Source organism: Oryzias latipes, chromosome 17, assembly GCF_053564925.1.
Source record: "Oryzias latipes strain Hd-rR chromosome 17, Olatipes_Hd-rR_3.1".
In the NCBI taxonomy this organism is placed as follows: Eukaryota; Metazoa; Chordata; class Actinopteri; order Beloniformes; family Adrianichthyidae; genus Oryzias; species Oryzias latipes.
In genome coordinates this window covers 13,183,014-13,203,597 of record NC_136253.1, presented here as the reverse complement: position 1 = coordinate 13,203,597, position 20,584 = coordinate 13,183,014, and the positions used below count along the sequence as shown (strand labels likewise).

The 20,584-nt window shown below is 39.4% G+C and overlaps 1 long non-coding RNA gene across 1 annotated transcript; it reads left to right on the top strand.

Moving 5' to 3' along the window:
- The first annotated feature begins 12,799 nt into the window (after positions 1-12,799).
- Positions 12,800-13,652, top strand: LOC144986698 (uncharacterized). The gene is made up of 2 exons (XR_013650552.1): positions 12,800-13,099; positions 13,232-13,652. It is a non-coding gene; the product is annotated as an uncharacterized LOC144986698 (long non-coding RNA).
- The last annotated feature ends 6,932 nt before the right edge of the window (positions 13,653-20,584 follow it).

Sequence of the window (20,584 nt, the reverse complement as noted above, 5' to 3'; positions counted from 1 at the left end):
ATTGATCCATATTCTTACATTTTATTTGCAACAATATTCTCAATAAACTCAAAAACAATTTTCTTGTTTGAAGACATTTAACTGTAAGTTTGTGATTCTTTCAAGAACATCAACAAATCAAAAGTTTCCATGCAGCAGAATAAAGACAGAGAGCAGAGAGGAGGGAGGTTGATGAGTGAACAGCAGCAGATATGAATCTGCTCTCAGTGGTTTGGATTACAGGAAATGCTGCTGACAGACAATCAAACTGCCTGCAGATGTGTGTGTTTGTGCTCTGCAGCCTTCACACCCTGAACTCTGGCTACACAATTGAAAACAAACACAAAAGAAATACACAAACATCATTTTTGTGTTTCTTATTCTGACAAATATTCTCCTGTTTTCTGTTTTAGACATTGGTTTCAGTACATATAGAATCACAAATCCTAAAATAAATGTATTCATATTTTATTTCTTCATGAGGATTCTGAATTCAGAGCTTTAAATGAATCATCACTTCCATTGTCTCTAATCATGGGTAGAGGAGAGAGGGTAAAGAGGGGAAGATGGAGAGGATAAAAACAAAAAATCATGAACCAGAAGAAAGAAAATCTAAAAATAGACAACAACTAAAGTTGTTTCAAACTTAACATTATTAATGCTGTTCTTAAGAGAAGACTGAGGCGTTGTTCTGAAGTTCACCACTAGAGGGCGCCATCGTTCTTTGAATAATTCCAATTCTAAAGTTTAAACAGAAGTAAACAGAGCAGCAAACACAATATTTGAAAGAACAGTTTGAGTTTCTAAGCTTAAGTGTGCGTCCATGAGAGCAGTGAGACAATTTTAGTGTTTGTTTTGGGTGTGGACATTTTCTGCTGACTTAACAAGTTAAGCTAGTTTTGGTTAGAAGTTCTAGAATATTGGATTTAATTAGTTCCTACAGTTAATATCATAAGTTTTCTGGGTATAATATTCTGGATATAATAATGCTATAAGAGGTTTGTGGAATGTTTCCAAATGCAGATCCAGCAGGCTAAGTGGTTATTATGAAGACATCCTGTTGCTAAATTATTGAATCATGAATATTAATATTTTGGGTTTGTTTATTGAATTTGGTTTATTATAATTGTATTATTTGTTTTCTTTATTCTGTTGTAGAACCACACACACAGACACATGAGCAAAACAGGCTCCTGAGTCGCGGGTTGCCGACCCCTGGTTTAGAATCTTCCATTAAAAAGTAACTGAAATATCTCTGAAACCATTACTTTTCATTTAAAGCAGCTGGAGAGCGCCCCCACATGGCTGTTTAGGAACTTCCCTGTGTTAACAGATGAGAATCATTGATATTTTTCTCTAGACAGAAACAGTGTAGAAAACATTTCAAGCAGCTTCCAGCATCAACATGAGTTCATCATGGATCACAGAGATTCATCAAGAAACAGAACATGAATTGATACTTGTGTATTTTCTCCACAGCTGTTAAACAGCAGATAACAGTGTGTGTTTGTGAGTTCAGCATCAAGCTGAGTGTGTTTGTGGAACATGAATGTGTTGGAGTGTTTGTGCATCATGTGACCCAGATTCTCTTCATCTGCTGTCAGATTCAAATCAGGAAGATGAAACCACACAGCAGCTTCAGCTGAGCTGTCCGTCTGCAGCAGCAGTCTTCTCTGTGAGCTGCAGGGGCTGATGGGAGCTTGGAGGAGGAGTCCCAAAGAACGTGGTCCTGCTCTCATCTCACAGCTCTCAGGTCCTTCTTTGTCCTCAGCTGCATCAGAACACCACTTCTCCTCAGGTTGAGCAGAGGAAACACGGCTGAACAAAATGCTTTTCCTCCCAGCTGCTGCTCTGTGCTGTCTGTGTTCAGGTGAGTGTTTGCAGCCAATCAGGAGCCAACCAGGTCTACCTGGAACAAACACTGTCATCCTGACCTTCACCTGTCTGTCTGTGTCTCTGCAGCACTGGTTGCCATGGCAGCAGAACTGATTCAGGAGGATTTAACATTGACCAGGAGAGTTGGTCAAAGTGTCTCTTTCAGCTGTGGAGGAATTCAGGAGTGTTATAATGATGTCAGATTCTGGTACCAGAAGAAAGAAAAAGAAACATTCAGATGGATTCTTAGGTTTGATGAAAGTGATGGTGAAATATATAAAGGTTACGGTCATCCTCAACAAGACGATTTCACAGCTGAAAAAACCCAGAGTGGATGTGAGTTGAAGATCAATAAAGTCAAAGTGGATCATTCAGCCTCCTACTACTGCAGCTGCTGGTCTCCACAGTGAGAAATGATCCCTGCAGGCTGAACAAAAACCTGCAGATGAACAGATGTTAGTGTTTGTGACAGAAAGAGAGCAGGAAACCACAGCCAGGTTCACATGTTTCACCTCCATCTCACACAGACTCACAAACTCACTGAACTGAGGATTAAGGCACCAAATGAAAACACAATCAAATCAAATCAAACTTTATTTGTAAAACAAAAAGTTCTTTTCATGACACACAACTCAAAGTCATTTACAGTAAAAATCAACCCACCCCATTTCCCCCCCTTCCCCTCCATTGACACATTGACCCCATGACCCCACAGACAATGAATCCAGACATGAAATCATGACTGTAGTTCTAAAAGAAACTCATGGCTTGACTCTGCAGGAAATGAAATGAAATCCTGAAATCATGAACCTGTTCTAATTCCTTTGTTCCTTTGTCCAAATGTGTGGAGAATAAATGATCTCTTTCTGAGTTTCATGAATGCAGAAACTAGAGTGACAGCTTCTGCAGACACAGAAACTCAGAAATCAGTGAGTCTGAAAAGCTGAGCTTTCAGTCTGCTTTCAATGCAGTGATTAGCAGCTGCTCAGAGAAACACACAAAACAAAGAAGACTGTGGATCTGGCAAAGTTCTGACAATCTGTTTTTTCCAGATGATTCCTTGATGGACTGGTCACCATCTTCTGTCCTTTAGTCCACCTGCTAAACCTCCAGAAAAGTCCACATAGCTGTCAATGCTTAGTCAGCCTTTAGAGAACATCTGCTGCTCTGCTGCCTTAAGATCAAATTTGCTTTTAATAATTGAAATATCAAATCCATAAAAATCTAACTGTTTGTCAGAATCTGTTCAACTGCAGACAGATTTCTTTTTTGATTCTATTGTGAGTTGAAGAAACAGTGATGAAGCTGTCAAAATCTGCGTTTGCGTGGGCAAAAGTAATCGGAAAGAACGTCTGATCTGAATGCATCATGTAAACGCGCCGTTCGGAATAGTCTGCCCTGATCAGACTCGTTGGGATCAAACTTTCTTTCCCATCTATATAGGTGGGTTATGTCGATTGTTGATGCCATCGTGTTACATGTAAACGGTTCATTCCGATCATACGTCACTACAGCTCTGGTTTAACGTCACGCAAAAACAGATGTTTCTCTCCAGAAAAGGCTTTAATCTCAAACAGGACAGACCGGCTGCTCCGCAGACGCACGGTGCGAAGTGCAGACGCCTTGATCTCCCTTCCTATCTTCTCCGACACTCCTCGTAAGGGGGGGGTGCTGGGAAGGAGTGCTTTGTGCCCTGACGTCTGGACCCTGTGCGGTCCAGGCGAGGCTGTGGTGGACGAAGCGAACCGTGTCTCTGAGCAGAGCAGCCAGACTTAAAGTTTTGTGTTTGGGGGGGGATGCTTTGTTACGTGTGGGAGGCTTCAGACTGCCATCTTGCACAGCGGCTTTGGGGCGGTGTGTGAGCTTTTCAAAGCAGAAATGTCTCTCAGTCCTCAGAAACCATTCAAACAATCACGTGGATTTGTGTTTCCAGTTGTGTCCCGACAAAATAAAGGCTGATGTCATTCCTTCATATTTATGTGCAGCCAAGATGCAGATTGCAGAATTTCCATTGATTTTATGTTCATCCAGGCTAAATGTTGTTGTTAGCGCATGTTAGCCTTCACCTAACCATTCTTCCGGCTTCGTTCTGCCACAAAAAAGCACTGACTACACAGATTAAAAATAAAATGAGCAAACAGTCGCTTCATAATAAAGATAACAATAATAAAAGCATGTTTAGAAGATCATCTTGTACTTTACGGAGCTCTTAAATATATGTATGTGACGGCTCGGCTTGTTTACATCGGGACTCGTTTCCTCTTCCGGTATTTTAACCAGAATTGCGCATGTGCAACTGATTTATTCTGACCAAAAGCGCACGTAAACGTTTGTTCTAATCGGAAAAAGGTTTTTGGGCCCATGTACGCGGTTAAATTCTAATCCGACCATTGATCTGATCAAGATATTTTTTACATGTAACCGCGGCTAAAGTCTTCAGTCTGTTAGTGAGAGGCAAGCTGCTGTTGCTGTTGTTGTTGTTGTTGTGTTTGTAAACATTGTGTTTGTAAACTTTGTGTTTGTAAACATTCATTGATTCAACTTTAAACAGGTTGTGTTTGTTAAAAAGACCCAAAGTTTGTGCAGAAACTCAGCTTCCAGCTCTTTGCTCCAAACATCTGGATGCTGTTTTGTGACCTTAAGTCTGATCAGGAAATTCTTCTGTAATAACTACACCTAACGGAGCTCACAGGTGGAAGCCGGGGAGGAGGGTGGGGCCATGAACGCAGCGCTTATGCTGAAGGAAGAGAAGGAAAACTTGCACACCTGGACTTAAAGTGAAGTGAAGTGTGTTTCAGAGGCATTCCATATTCAAACTTACAAGTATGACTGCTATGTGTGACCCGGCACCATTGACCATTGGGCCGCCCCCATTTGAGTCCATTGCCACGAAGGGAACACACTGTCTAGATAGAAGAGAAAAAAAGGCAGGCAAATTGAACGTGGAGCCAATGTCTGCAAAGTTGCTGTAGGGAACTATAAATTGAAACCGCCATGAAAAAACCTGTAAAACGACACGAAGCTTAACATCCAAATCTGATGATCTGATGAATGATGAATCTTTCCACTGGCATAATGATACAGCTTAAGTAACATCCACAAATACGAAGCTTCCATTTGAAGTACTACAAATGACTTAACGGCCATGATTTCGATGCTTTCAGCTGGTAAATAATAATACGAGCTTAAGAAGATCCGAAATCTGTGGCTTGCACCTGCCAAATATAGTAATCAAACATCCATAATCCAAGAAATTGTATTCCATTCTGCTGCTAACATATTGGTTGATTTAAGTCTGAAGTCTCTTTGGAACGCGGAGGAGGTCCACCGCCCCATCACTTTGAAGTGTAGTCGTCGTTGCGGCTCCAGTTCAAGGAGTGCAGGGGCAACGATCTGCAGGGAAGCTGCAGGACGAGCAGAGACTGTGGAAGTTGGAGCCAGCCAACTCTGTCAAAGGTTTTACATCATCAGCCAGAAACGGAAGTGCTGACCGGGGAGTAGGGGGGCACAGGCTCAGGAAGCGATGCATAGATAAAGACAAAAGCAGTACTGGTCTTGGCAATGAATATACAAATAACTTAGAAACTGATCAGTTTTAGAATGCTTGAGAAAAAGGGAATAAAGGTGCTTTTAAAGAACAAACATCCAACAGAGAATCGACAGTGAAATATGGAACCTGCATGGAATCTTAACACCATAAGAAGGCAATGAAATGAGAAGGAGAACAGCGAGTATGGAGATCCGGCGTAGAACACAGTGCTGCAGTAAAGGATGAACATCTTACACACCTGGACTTAAATAGGACGCTGAACAGGTGAGTTGATTGACTGAACCGCCCTAGGGGAGTAACCGAAGTAAACGCCTGCCTGAGTTGCCTGCCTTGAAATGCTCCCAAGGTCGCTCACTTAATTAAGGAATTGACATTGTGATAAATTCTGTTTCAAAATCATTTGTTTCCCATAATATTATAAAGCCCTATTTCATCAGAAGAAACATGTCATTCAGAAAATGTGTTGTTAGTTTTTTTTTTGCTTTAAGGACAGTAGGTCATGTGACTGAAGGTACCGGTGACTGATTTGATAAAGAGGACCAAAGTAGGGGGGGGGGGCATCTGGTCAAGACGTGGAAAAACTTTAGGGAGTCTACGAGAGACCTAAAGTATGACGTGCCCCTCTACTAAACAGAGTGCAATAAAACGCAGCCTGCGTTTACAAAAAAAAAAACAGCAGCTTTTTGAAAATGTAAAGTATAAAAAATCAAATTAATATGGTTTAAGTTTGATTTCTGTGCAAATGCCAAGCAAGTCAGTACAAGTGTAAAACACAGCAACATCCTCTTCTCTGTTGACACGCACCCAACGCAGCTATCCTCAGACCTGAGCAACACAACACAATAATACCCCTAAGTGCCATTCCAAATGTATACTGACAAAATTCAGAAATCACTATTTAAGCAGCTACTTTGTTACTGAATATATGTCTATGATAGGATTGTGTTCTTGCCCGTTTAATGTGACCTTTGTTTTCAAACATCACTGGTCACCTTCTCAGCATCGGGCATGTAAGATGTAATTTTAATCTTGACTTGGGACTGCAAGCAGTGACATGTTGTCAGGTGAGTCAGGTGAGGCACAGCCTCGCCTGTTATAATCGTGATAAAATAGAAAAAGGTGAATTAAGTAAAAATTATTTTCCACTGATCTGTGTTAAATATAAATTTTTAGTCAACTCAACCCGTTTTCCACAGTTTCTGAGGTTAAAATTGTTGAGTGTTGCGCCATCACAGACGGAGCTGGAACTCCGGGTGAGGCTCGGGAGCGCTGTGCCTCATGTCTGGCGGCAGGACTCAATGTTAACAGAGACGAGCGCTTGAAACAGTGCTGTAAGGGCGCCGAAAAGGCTTTAGGTGAGGAAATCCTCACCAGCAGGGGGCAGACGTGAGCTGACAGCTGCTTTGTAGATACACTGGTGGCGCAGAAACAGAACAGAGTAAAGGCCTGTTCACACCGGGATGAATTTCGCGCGTGATATTCGCCGACGTTTAACGCCTCGTGACTAAACAAAGGGCACCAATGTGAGTGTGCACACCGACGCGAATAAAGCCACGCGTAAAAGCGTCATTTTTTAAAAGACGCCTCGGGTTCATTTTTTTGGTTTGACGCACCGCGTCAAAAACTATACGACCAATGAGAATGGCGCTTTTGCACACGTGTCTGGAGCTTCTGAAGTTACAGTAGAACACAACTTGGGGGCACTCAAACATAAAACTATCTTGCTGAGCACACATACGTAACGGCGAATAAGATATCACTGTAAACACACAGCCAAACGCTGTTCTGGGTCGATTGGTTTACGGTAGTGTGTCTGTTTTTTCGTCAGCGAGGGAGCCAGTTGTTGAAGTAAATTTTCGAACTCGCTGACAGACATTCTAAAATATTCCCTGAAAACGCTCATGATACATTTTCAGCTCTTGTACCAGTCGATAAAACTCCCCATGTTCTTCTCTTATTGTAACTATGGGATGTACCCAAAATCGGCGTCTTTTCCGGCGTCTTTCATCATTCAACAGTACAATAATTTCTTCATCGCTGGAACTGGAGCTAGAGCTACTGGTGCTTGAAATATTCATGTTTTCTTTGTATGATTCTGACAAGCGCCTAAATACTTGCTCTCTTCTTCTGAGTGAAAAGCGAGTTTAAGAAGCGTAAAGTTGCGCAGCGCCACCTTGTGTACAGGGGTATTTCTGTTTTACACCTAATGTCAGGGAATGAATTGGCAGGTTCACTCGGCCCATCGTGAGCGAAAATCGCTTGGGTGTGAACACAAAAAACGTGTTGAAAAATGCTGGCGAATAACATGTGCTGATATTCGTCCCGGCGTGTACGGCCCTTAAGGGCGTCTTTCTCCATTGTGAGGGAAAAACTCAGATAAAATAAAGGAAAATAAGGAAGACTTTTCCAACAGATCATAGAGCTTTTTGTGGAAAAGGATCGACACATGGACTTAAAAAGTAAGGCCAAACATGTTTTTCAATGTTTGTTTTTTTAAAATATCATGGGAGTAAGTGGAAAAAATGTTAGTAAAATCATTTATATTATTTTAATGATGATTTTCACAGACAACATTTGATAACACTGATTAAAGCTCCTGAATTTTAAGTTGAGAAAATACCAGAAATAGTTACTGAGGGTCAAATGTGTGCTGAACACATCTGTATACTTTAATTTTGTTTACAGTACATATGAATAATTTATACAAAGGAAGAATGTTCTATCCATGTCTATAAGAAATATTCTCTAAAGAACAAATATGTTCTGGTGTGTATTTTATAAGCTGTTAGCTGCTGTTGGATAAATGGTGAAATATTTAGTTCGTGGTTACACGGACGTGTGTGGGCTAACGACGGCTATACAACTATCTTCAAACAACTTAAAATGTTGATTTTCTCCAAATAAAGGGAGCTGACCATGGCCCCTAAGAAAAACCCTGAATACGAAGAACTTAAAAAGACTGTTGTTGATATCCAAGATACATTGTATCACTTTATGGAACAAGTTAACGCGAAGCTAACTCCGCTGTCAGTGCTAATGGAAGAATTCCTGAGGCTCCGTGCTCGGAATGAGCAATGAGATAACCGGGTCGACATTCTGGGGAAAAGACTGGACGATGTGGAACAACATGTAAGGATGAATAATGCCATTCTTACTGGAGTACCGATCAAACCTCGGGCAAAGCTAAATTCAGCTTAAGCTAGCATTGCTAAAGCTAGTAGCGCTGGCATTGCTAGTAGCTCTGAAACGGAGAGAGGTGGAGAGTCTCTGGAACACTAAGTGGAATCATTTCTCATATCTAAAGGGATTTCCCTGGATCTCAATACCATCGAGACCTGCCACCCGCTCCCCAGGGGTAAGGAGACGGATAAACCAGCGATCCTCATCAGAGTTGTGAATCAAAAACACAACCTAGCTCTGATGAAAACAGCTTCAGGCATTTGCAGTGCAATGTTTCTCTGCCCCTGAGACTTTCATTCAGCTTGTCACAGTCATATCTACCAAAAAGTGCAGTTATTTGAGGCTCTTAGTATTCTCCAGTTGCGGGTAGTTCAGGTCTTTACTCTTCAGGAATGTTTTCACGTGTTCTAAACAGACGACAAAGTGCCCAAAAACCGCCCCCCCTGGACAGCCATCAGACTTTGTTGTTTGGCAGGAGATCAGAATATTAACTTTCAACTTCATCAAGCAATGCACAGAACTGACGGTGGTTCAATGCTTTTGCAACTATCTTGTTCCCCATCTCGATGACAAGGTTCATCTGTGTGCACAAACATTGTGCAGACAGTGCTGCTTGATGAAAGATGCGGTGGAATGTAAGCAGATCTCGATCCAGTGCTTTCTGTAGCAAAGTCACAAACCCCCTTTTTGATGCTCTCATGCTGGGTGCCCCATCTGTAGCCACTGAAATCAGGTGGTTGGTGTTTATTCCATTGTCATTTAAATACTTCAGCACAGCCTCACATGTCCCCCTCCCCCGTGTTTGGCCTTTCAGTGGTATTAATTGGATCCTTTCTTCTTTCTGCCCTTTGGAGTTCACATACCTGCATAAAAGTCTGCAGTCTGTTCAATATCGACCACATCACACGACTCATCACATCAATTGAGTATGTTGGCGCTGAATTAAGGTCCTTGATTTACTGATTGGTGATGTTGCCTGCTATTTTAATTGCCCTTTCCTTCACTGTTTTAGCAGAGAGTGGCATGTCTTTGATTTTCTGTGTTATCTCAGTTTTGTATTTGAAGTCTTTAAATAAGTGTTCTGGTATTTTGATGAAAGAATCCTTCAAGTAGTCACCATCTGTGAACAGTTTTCCACGCTTTATTATCTCCCGGGTTGCAACAAAACTTGCAGCAGTAGTGGAGTTTGGAGATGCAATCCACTTCTTAAATATAATTTTGCGCTCCTCTAATTTTTCCAGAAGTAATGCAATCGCACTTTTCCTCTCTTTCCCAACTGGATACTCGGCTACAAATGTAGCCTGCCTTCCCTGGAAATGTCTTTCCACATTACTCATTTTGTTATTTGACAAAGCAAACATTCAGGCAATCCTTCCACATTGGCAATGAATGCAAATGATTCGGTCCAAGAAAAGTTGGATGTTCCGTTCTCCTCAGTTATTGTTCTTTTTCCCCCTTAGGATCCATGGCCCATCACACAGCCACCATTTTTCTTTTACAACAGCCCCCCTGCTGATAGAAACGTGTGTCACAGGCTATGACACAAATCTTCCTTGACAGAAAGGATGACATTTAATATTTATTCTATACATTCTCACAGTATTGGAAAATGTTAAAAATGTTTGTGTCATGTTTGTCCTACAGAAACCATATTAAAACAAAAAATATATTTCTCTCCCCCATCTTTTTACGTTTTTTGAAAATGCTCCATGGAGCCACTACGGCAGTGCTAAAAAGCTGCATGCGGCCCCCGCTCTAAAGGAACACAAGCAAATAGTAATTTCTCAGTTTTGAAATTGTTTGTATAAAACTTTACAGCAGAAGATTTTTACACACAGATGCAGATTTTTGGTGCCAAAGTTTTCACATCAAATCTAAGAGCTTGTCCATTTAGACACATTTGTATCTTCATAACATTCTCTGACTCCTGGTTCTCTGTATCTAAACATCCAAAAAGCTTCTCTTTTCTTCAGTAGATCCATGTGAGTCCAACTGTTTGAACAGTTTAAGCTGTTTCAGCTCCATGAAATCCAAACCTCAGTGGTTCATCTCTACAGCTGCTGCTCTCCTGAAGTTTTCTGTTCATTCCAGAAACTCTTCATCCTCAAAGAGGAAGAGACACATTATTGATCTCTCTGACTCTTTAATTGTGTTGCTTCTCACTAAAGAGTCTTTCTGTGTTGTTCCATCCATGTTTTTACCAGAGTTGTTCATCTTTAACTCTCCCAACTTAACTTAACTATCTCTCCACCAACGACATCACAGAGCTTCAGAAAGAAGCATTTTCTAGATGTTCCAGAGTCTCTGTCCTGGACTTTTAGGAACTGATCCTTCCAGAATGTGAATGTGGATTTGAGCTTCTTCATGCTCTACATCTGCAGTTTTCATTGAATCAGCTTCTCTAGTTTCAGAAACACAAACTGCTCTGGTTCAGAGAAATGTTCTGTTCAGACAGAATGGGATTGAAACCCAAAGTGTGGTTTTCTCAGAGGAGCAGAGATCTTTCTGCTTCTGTTTGACTGCATGAAAGCAGCAGAGACCAGAAGTGAGACAGAAACTCTGAGAGTGGAAGTGAGCTCTGAATGCTGAATGTGTCTGTGTTTGGACTCCCAGCAGAACTGTGCTGCTCTCTCATGTTCCTGTGGTTTCAGGAGGAGCAGAAGAAAACAGACTGATGGACTTCAGGATAACTGAACACGTGCACAACTCTACATTTCCTCTTTCATGCTGTCACTTTCTGCATGAATCTTTCATCTAATAACTGCAGGAATATTTGTCATTTTCTTCTCTCATTTCACACAGCAGTTCACCAAGTTCCTCCACTGCAGACAGAGACAGTCATGTTGATCTGAACATTAGAGAAACTCATCATGGAGCTGAAATATGATCCTGATTCACTCAGATGACACTTTAACAGCACACAGGTTTTTGGAGCACACTTTCTCACAGTGTGGGTCTATTACTACTACTACTACTATTACTACCCCATCTTTGGATCTGGAACTGGACTGTTTGTAACGGGTAAGAAGAACCATTTCTGCTCCTTCAGCTGTTTGATTGTAGAAAATGTGTTTCAAGTCAGTTTCTGCTGCTTCAGCTTCACATGTTAGTTTGTTCATCATTAGCAGAGAATTCATCAAGCAGCCATTGTTCCAGAAGAAAAGCTGAATCATTTCTGCAAACATGTTGAAATCTCACTGAACAACTAAACTGATTCTTGATTTCTGCAAATCTGAGTGATGTTCCAAATATTTAGAGTTTGATGGTCTCACTGATTCTGGAACATCTGCTGGTTTCTGAGAACAAGATCAGATCTGAGCTTCAACTGAATTTAACGCAGGTTTGGAAACAAAACGGAGGAAAATTATCATTTTAAAGTAAATAATGATTCACAAAAAAAGGGTTAAATTAGTCTTTACTTTAAATCAGTGTAAATTAAATCAAAATGATAATTTTAGACTTAATGTAATGTAAAAAGGCAAAATTTGAAAAAATTCAAAGCACTTTGCATAATTACCTTTAAGTGTTAATGAAGTACTTAGCATTATAAACCAAATGAGATTAATTATTGATTATAAAATGTTAATTCCTCTCTTTTTGAAATATTTAGACTTTAAAAATTTAGAAAAATCTAAAAAGTCATTAATATAAAATTAAAGGATTTATTTGACTAACTTAACATGTTTTATGTCTCATTTTTCTGTTTTGAATATTTTCGAAAATCTAAAAAAGTTTAGAGTAAAAGACAAAGTTGTATTTTTACTTCATCAAATCAACTAATGGTTTTTAGTTTTTCGTAATAAAATGTATTTTTTTTGCAATATAAAAAGAAAGCTTTATTTAAAAGTCGACTATAAATGTTATCATAGAAAAACCAAGGAAAATCTTTAGATGAATTCAAAAAAATATTTATTTGATTAAATTCAGCATATATAATAATTTTAATCACAGATTTAATGTTTAATTTCTAAAGATCTTTTTGTTCCAAATGAGTTAGTCTGAGTGTAGAAATGATTTGCAGCCGTCGTGTCTCCTGATGACGGTTTGATGTGAAGCTGAATCCAGTGAGTGAAGTGAACTTTGTGCTGCATTGATGAGGAGTTTAGTGATCAGAGTTCATGGAGTTTCCAGGATCAGACTGAATGCACTTCTGGAAGCTGCTGTTGACTGTGTGAGTGTGTGTCTGTGCTGCTTGTTGCTGCTGTCAAACTTCAGATGAGTCCGTAGTGAAGCCCGTGGTGAGCGTGTACCCAGCAGCATCCAGAGTCCATGTGGAGGGGAGCAGCTCCCTGCTGTGTCTGGCCTCAGCCATGTTTCCTCCTGTGGTCCAGTTCTCCTGGAAAAGACAGAAGAACAACGGACCACTGGAGGACCTGACCTCTGAAGAGCAGCTGGATCTCAGAGAGTCGGGACGCAGCGCCTCCATCCTGCTGGTTCATCAGCAACAGGACAGCTCCTATAAATACATCTGCTCCATCAAACATGAGGGGGGCACAGTGGAGGCCCAAACAGAAGGTAATGAAGGCTTGGTGACTGTGTTCAACAGAGATTCAGCTTCTTGTGGAGATGCTGTCAAGGAGAGGAGAAGAACGGAGGACTGACATTTTTCTCTGCAGTTCCAAACATTTGACTCTTTCTCTGTTTCAGAAATTTCTCAATCCTTCAGGAAGATTTTCCATGACACGAAGCTGCTCTGCCTGCTGTACTCAGTGCTGATAGTGAAGAGTCTGGTGTACTGCTGTGGACTCTCTCTGCTGATGATCCTCAGAAACAAGGGAGCATCCACCAACTCCAGACATGCTGAATGACTCTTTTCTGCTGGTCTTTTCTCTCCATCAAATCTCCTCCTTTCATCTCATTCATCACTTTGATCACAGTTCTCAAATGTTCTTCATGACTTGCTGTAGATCCTTCATCAAACTGTGTCAGCTGTGTTGTAGAGATGGAACTTTGCAGTTTTTTGATTTTTCATTTACATTTTCTGTTTCTACACATTGATCCATATTCTTACATTTTATTTGCAACAATATTCTCAATAAACTTAAAAACAATTTTCGTGTTTGAAGACATTTAACTGTAAGTTTGTGATTCTTTCAAGAACATCAACAAATCAAAAGTTTCCATGCAGCAGAATAAAGACAGAGAGCAGAGAGGAGGGAGGTTGATGAGTGAACAGCAGCAGATATGAATCTGCTCTCAGTGGTTTGGATTACAGGAAATGCTGCTGACAGACAATCAAACTGCCTGCAGATGTGTGTGTTTGTGCTCTGCAGCCTTGCCAAGCATTGCCAAATTTACCATGCGACTTGTTCGCCGAAAGTGGAAGAAGAATTTTGAAAAGAAGAAGGATCTCCGGTGCTGGAAAGTGTGAAATAGTTGAACGTCTTGGACAAAGTATAAAAAGCTTTGATATTTTACAAAACCATAAGCTTTATTATTGTACTGTTAAGAGAATTGTGGCTGATTCAGAGAACATGCAGGTTGGTGCAGATTAAGGCAGAATGAGGAATATTTCTGCCACACAAATACATCAGATTAGCAGAGCAGCTGCTAAAATACTATTACAAAGCAGCAAGCACATATTTGAAGCTGCTGGTGTCTCAAGGTGTAGGAAACTCCAGAGGCCTGCAGTTATACGTAACCCTTTCTGTTTGCCCCCCATAGACAACACTCACAAGCAGAAACGACTGCAGTGGTTCCAGACATGCAGAACATGAAGACCCTTGTCTTAGAACATGACAATGCAGCCTCTGGTGCTTCAAGGAAAACCTCTGCATCATTGCCTGTGGTGGGCATAGAAGGAGATAAAGTGATGGTGCCGCCCCCATCCTCCCTGACCTCAACCCCACACTGTCTGGAGAACCTTTGGAGCATCCTCAAGCAGACATATCTGTGAGGGTGGGAGGCAGTTCACATTCAAACAGCAGCTATGGGAGGCCATTCTGACATCCTGCAAAGAAATTCAAGCAGAATGTCTCCAAAAACTCACAAGTTCAATGATGTAAGAATTATTAAGCTGCTACAAAATAAGGGGTTCTATGTTTAAATGTAACTTAACCAATTAAGAAGTTTTTGATAGGAATGGTTTTTGATTTAAGTAAATCTGGCCTCTGCGACACACTGGCGACCTGTCCAGGATGTCCGCTGCCCTCGCCAACAAGTGGGGGGGATAGGCTCCAGCAGCCCCGTGACCCCGAAAGGGAAAAGCGGAACAGAAAATGAATGAATGAATAAATTTGACCTCCTAAGACAGAAAATTCAACAAATTACCATTTTCAGTTCTTTACAATCTACACAATGTTATGCTGGTTATAGTGACATGAAAATTATGCTGATTAGTTATTGTATTTTGTTTTTGGTGAAATCATAGAAAAATTTTATTTGTATAATAATTTGGAACTGTAAAAATTAACTGAAATATCTATTTAACTAAATAGTAACAACTGTAAAGAGTAACATGAAGAACAGACAGCTACTTTTGCTTTAAAACAACTCAAGGGCGCCCCCACATGGCTGTTTAGTTCCTTGTGTTATCAGATCAGAATCATTCTTTATTAATCACAGATTTATCAGTAAACATGTAGTGAATTTGTAGTTTAGAACCTGCAGATGAACAGATGTTAGTGTTTGTGACAGAAAGAGAGCAGGAAACCACAGCCAGGTTCACATGTTTCACCTCCATCTCACACAGACTCACAAACTCACTGAACTGAAGATCTTGTTTGACCCTTTGTGGGGTCGGGAGTTTGCTGGATCCTACCCCAATTAATGTTGGGTGAAGGGCAACACAACCACACTCACAGTCACACCTAGGTGTAATTTAGAGCCACAAATTAACCTATGAAGCATGTTTTTGGACAGTGGAAGGAATACAAACTGTAAGTTTGTGATTCTTTCAAGAACATCAACAAATCAAAAGTTTCCATGCAGCAGAATAAAGACAGAGAGCAGAGAGGAGGGAGGTTGATGAGTGAACAGCAGCAGATATGAATCTGCTCTCAGTGGTTTGGATTACAGGAAATGCTGCTGACAGACAATCAAACTGCCTGCAGATGTGTGTGTTTGTGCTCTGCAGCCTTCACACCCTGAACTCTGGCTACACAATTGAAAACAAACACAAAAGAAATACACAAACATCATTTTTGTGTTTCGGATTCTGACAAATATTCTCCTGTTTTCTGTTTTAGACATTGGTTTCAGTAAATATAGAATCACAAATCCCAAAATTGTATTCATATTTTATTTCTTCATGAGGATTCTGAATTCAGAGCTTTAAATGAATCATCACTTCCATTGTCTCTAATCATGGGTAGAGGAGAGAGGGTAAAGAGGGGAAGATGGAGAGGATAAAAACAAAAAATCATGAACCAGAAGAAAGAAAATCTAAAAATAGACAACAACTGAAGTTATTTGAAACGTTACTGTTTTTTCCCAATAAACTTTATTGCACATTTTTCAATTTACAGAAATTCACAATCACTTGCACAATAAAGAAACAATTTTTAATATCAAACACACATATAAGACCAAAAAACAATAATAGTAATAATTCCTGAGTGTACCTCTTTTTTTATTTTATTTTCATATGCAAACCAAGTTAGGGTGAACAAATGTTATAAATGCGCATATATTTTATATACAAAACAAAACTTAAATAAAAGGCAAAGGCAAGGCAAAAAACAATTCAAAATAACAATACTTTTGATATATTTTGATAAATTTCTGTAGTTTTCTTGTTTTTGTTTGGAATGCATTTAAGACACTTATAATAATCAGAAAAATAATTAAAAAAAATACTAAACAAAGGGCATGTATTTTTCCATTTACATAAATGAATGAAATGTTTGCATAAAATAATAACAACATAAATGACATCACAAATTCCTGGGTCCAGATTTTTTAATAAAGAAAAAAACTGCATCAGGTAAAGAAAAAAAGAGAATATTTAAAACTTTGAGTAACAACCAATTCTGAATATCAGTCCAAAATATTTTTATTTGGTTGCAACTGTAAAAGAGATGTTCTAATGTTTCAGTTTCAGATGAACAGAATATGCATGGTTCCGATTGAAAATTGAATCTTTTATGTAAAAAGTCTCCAACAGGGTAAATTCCTACAGGGAATTGCTTTACAGACTTTGTTATAACAGTTACTACAATCCTTAATTTTGTATTTAGTTACAAACTCATTGTATGATAACAGCCTTCCATCAGTATGCATCAAGTCATGACAAACACACACACCATTATCATACCATTCAGACATAAACAAGGATTTCTTGTTTACAGTTATAAATCTGTTGTTCCATAAAACAGTATTCTGAGGGGAGAAGTTATGGGTGGAAAGCATCTTCCCAAATTCTAAGGCTTGCTTGTAAAAGTTTGATAGTTTCATTGGTATTTTTGTTGTAATATAATCACATTTCAACAAAAACTCCAGTCCCCCGACCTTCTCAAAAAGTTTGTTTGGGATATGATACCACATAGAATGAGGCTGGGAAATACAGTCTTTTAACCATTTCATTCTAAACGCTACAATTTGTCATTCTAAAACTTTTAAATAAAACATTTTATTAGCAAACTGAAACATGACAAACGATGAGGAGAAACAAAACTGTCACACAACAGAGCAGATGACCTGACAAGGAAGAACAGAAACCAAGACACTTAAATAGGCTGAGGGCGATAAACTGAACTGAAGACAGCTGTGGATCATGAACCTGAAGGTGGAGTGACTGACAAAGAAAACCAAAAACATGACCAAGAACAAAACCACTGAATCCTTACATATTTATTCCACTGAAATTATGAACAACAGCGGGCTAATTAGACATCCTTGGCGACCACCTCTATTTACAGGAAAACTGGGTGAGAAACCTTGGTTAAGTGCAATGTTGCTATTTATGTCTTTGTAAAACATTTTTATTATGTTACAACATTTTGATTCAAAGCCAAAGGTTTCCATGGCATTGAAAAAAAAGACGTGTTCTAATGAGTCGAAGGCCTTAAAAAAATCAAACAAGAGTATAAGACTTTCCTGAGAAATAATTTGGTTATAATCTAATAAATCTAAGATTAAGCGAGTTTGGTGATGAATATGTCGCCCCTTAGTAAAGGCTGATTGTGATTCGTCTATGATCTGAGCTATTCCTGATTTCAGTCTGTTAGCATAGACATGTGCTAATATTTTATAATCACAACAAAGAAGTGTGATTGGTTTCCAATTATCAATTAATAACACATCTTTGCCTGGTTTGGGTAAAACGGAAATAATGCCTCTTTTCATTATAGGTGATAACATTTGTTTGTCAATGCATTCATTGAATGCCTCAAACAACATTTCTCTGATGTCATTCCAAAAGTGTTTATAGAACTCAGCTGTAATTCCATCAGGTCCTGGTGACTTACCACTGGTCATCTGGGAAACAGCTGGATCAAGCTCATCTATAGTAAGTTCAGATTCCGTGATATATCTGAATGTCTTGTCTATTTTAGGGGCTTTATCATAAATGAACCTTTCAAACAAAAGTGTGTTTTGACTTGAATATTGAGTAGTGTAAAGGTTTTTATAGAAGTTAGTGATATAATCCCTAATATTGTTTTGGTCCTCCACTAGAGAGTTTTCAAACTGTAACTTAGCGATAGATTTTTTCCTTTGTCTACTTTTTTCAAAGTTAAAAAAGTAAGTCGAATTTTTTCCCCCATCTTCAATCCACTTTGCCTCCGAATGAATAAATGCTCCTTTGGCTTTTTCAGTATAGAGTTCATCTAATTGAGATTGCAGTTTGTTAATTTCAATGACAGTCTCCTCTTTGATGTTGATATCAATTACATATGGAATGTGGAAATTATTTCAGTCTGTTCTTGACTTTTGTTTCTAGCCAAAACTTTTCCTTCTAAAATCACAGTTTTTCTAATATTAATTTTTAACCACTCCCATCTGTTAGTAGGATACAGGTATGGTATTTATTTTATTTAAAAAATAAGCGATTCTATCATTTTACAAAAGTTTGTGTTATTTAAAAGGTTATTGAGGTTCCAGTGGGATGTTCCAGTTTTTGGTTGATTTTTTTTCAGGGGAAAGGGCCAGAGTGATAGCACAATGGACATGAAAGGAGAGTGGGAGATATTACAGTTCAAGGTTGAAGATGCTAGATTACTTGTTACTAACCAGTAATCTATTCTTGAGCGTTGAGAGTGTTGAGAGTTATTCCAGGTGTTTTGGAGCTTATTTGGATTTTTTCTACACCAAATATCGATAAGGTCTAGAGAGCTAAAAAAATTCAGAAATGATTTTATTGAAACGAGGAGAGTTGTGTTGAGTTGGATATCTGTCCTGGTTTTCATGTGGTACTACATTGAAATCATCTGCAACAATAACCTTGTCAGTTGCATACGTCTGTTTCCAGTTAAGCATATGATTCATGTTTGTAAACAATCTGTTTTTTTGTCCTTTTATTAAAACCATAAACGTTAATAAGAATATATTTAGTGTCGTCCACCTCAATGTTAACCATTATCCATTTTGGGTCATTTTTATGATCAATAATTTTACCATCAAAATTATGTACGAAAATTGCCACTCCTGCTGAACAAGGACTTCCATGAGATAAATAAATGTTTCCACTGCCCCACTGAGATTTCCAAACATCAAAATCTTCTACAGTACTGTATGTTTTTTGAAAGAAAACACAGTTAACGTTGACTTGTATTGCCTTGCAGTAAAGAAAATTGCCTTGCGCTTTGCTACAATCTTAAAATGACCGACATTTAAAGATAAAGAAAGAACCATAAAGATTAGCTAGAAAGTATGGTCCAAGGGAATTTTTTTGGCAAATGCACACAAAAGGCAGGAGATGGAGGTACCAAAGTTAAAATTATTTTATTACAAAACGTTAAAACCAATTAAAAATAGACCCGTTAAAAATACACACACACAAAAACAAAACAAAAAAGAAACAGATTCAGTCCGCTGAAGACCAGAAGAGTTAGGGGAGGGGGAGGCTCCCAGACAACAAAATAACATTTCACCCCACTTACATAATGCAGACCACACACACTCGTGAACCCTTCACCCAAGGACACGTCACTCCAAACCGGGCCAAAGCCTCCACCTAGAACTCAGGACTGACACAACTGGGTCCTCAGCACCGAAAAGAATAAAAGAATTGTATAAAAATTCTTAAAACAAAAATAAAAGAAACTCTCATGGGAGTAGGTCAACCCTTAGGGTGCTGCTGGATGGAGAGAGTGCGGCCGAGCTTTTATTTTAGTGGGCGGTGGGGGAGAATTCAGGCGTAAACACCCCGTTAGTCCTCATTTACTGAAGAGCACCCAGGCCCGGCAGAACCCTGGCGAGCGGGAGCGTCAGAAAGTCCCAGAAAGACTGTTCATCACCTGGGAGGCACGCTGAAACGCAGAGGCTATAATTCGGCTCAAAATCTGTGCCTAAAGTTTTCATCCGGAGCTGTGAGGCTAACCGGAGGTTAGGATGTGAGCAGGATGTGAGCAGTTCCAATGGCCAAATGCTGCCCATGACCAACTGAGGGCTTCTTAGCCTTTTTACAGTGCCCCATGAGGCCACTGCCTGTTATCATCCTCCCCACTGCACCTGAGCCAATTAATCCTGAAACAAAAGCAATTACCGGTAACTCCATAAAGTGCTATAATACAGTTTCAAATTTCTGAACCTGTTTCCTCAAAGCTGTAATAGCATTCAACACAATAACATACCAGCTTTGGATTTATTTTCTCTCTTCTCCTTAAGGAAGATGTCTTTGTCCATTCAGTCTAGATGAAGGAGTGTTGGTTTTATGCTTTGACCTGATGACCATCGATGACCGCGTAGGCGTCCTTTAAAAAGGCCTTGAGTCCTCTCCTCCTCACTTCCTGCACTCTCGGCCAAAGACGCTGATGAGTCTCCCTGTCTTCTTTGCAAAAGTCTTCTTTGAAACGAATATTCAGATCTTTGCAGATTTTTTGCATTTTTTGACATTCTCCA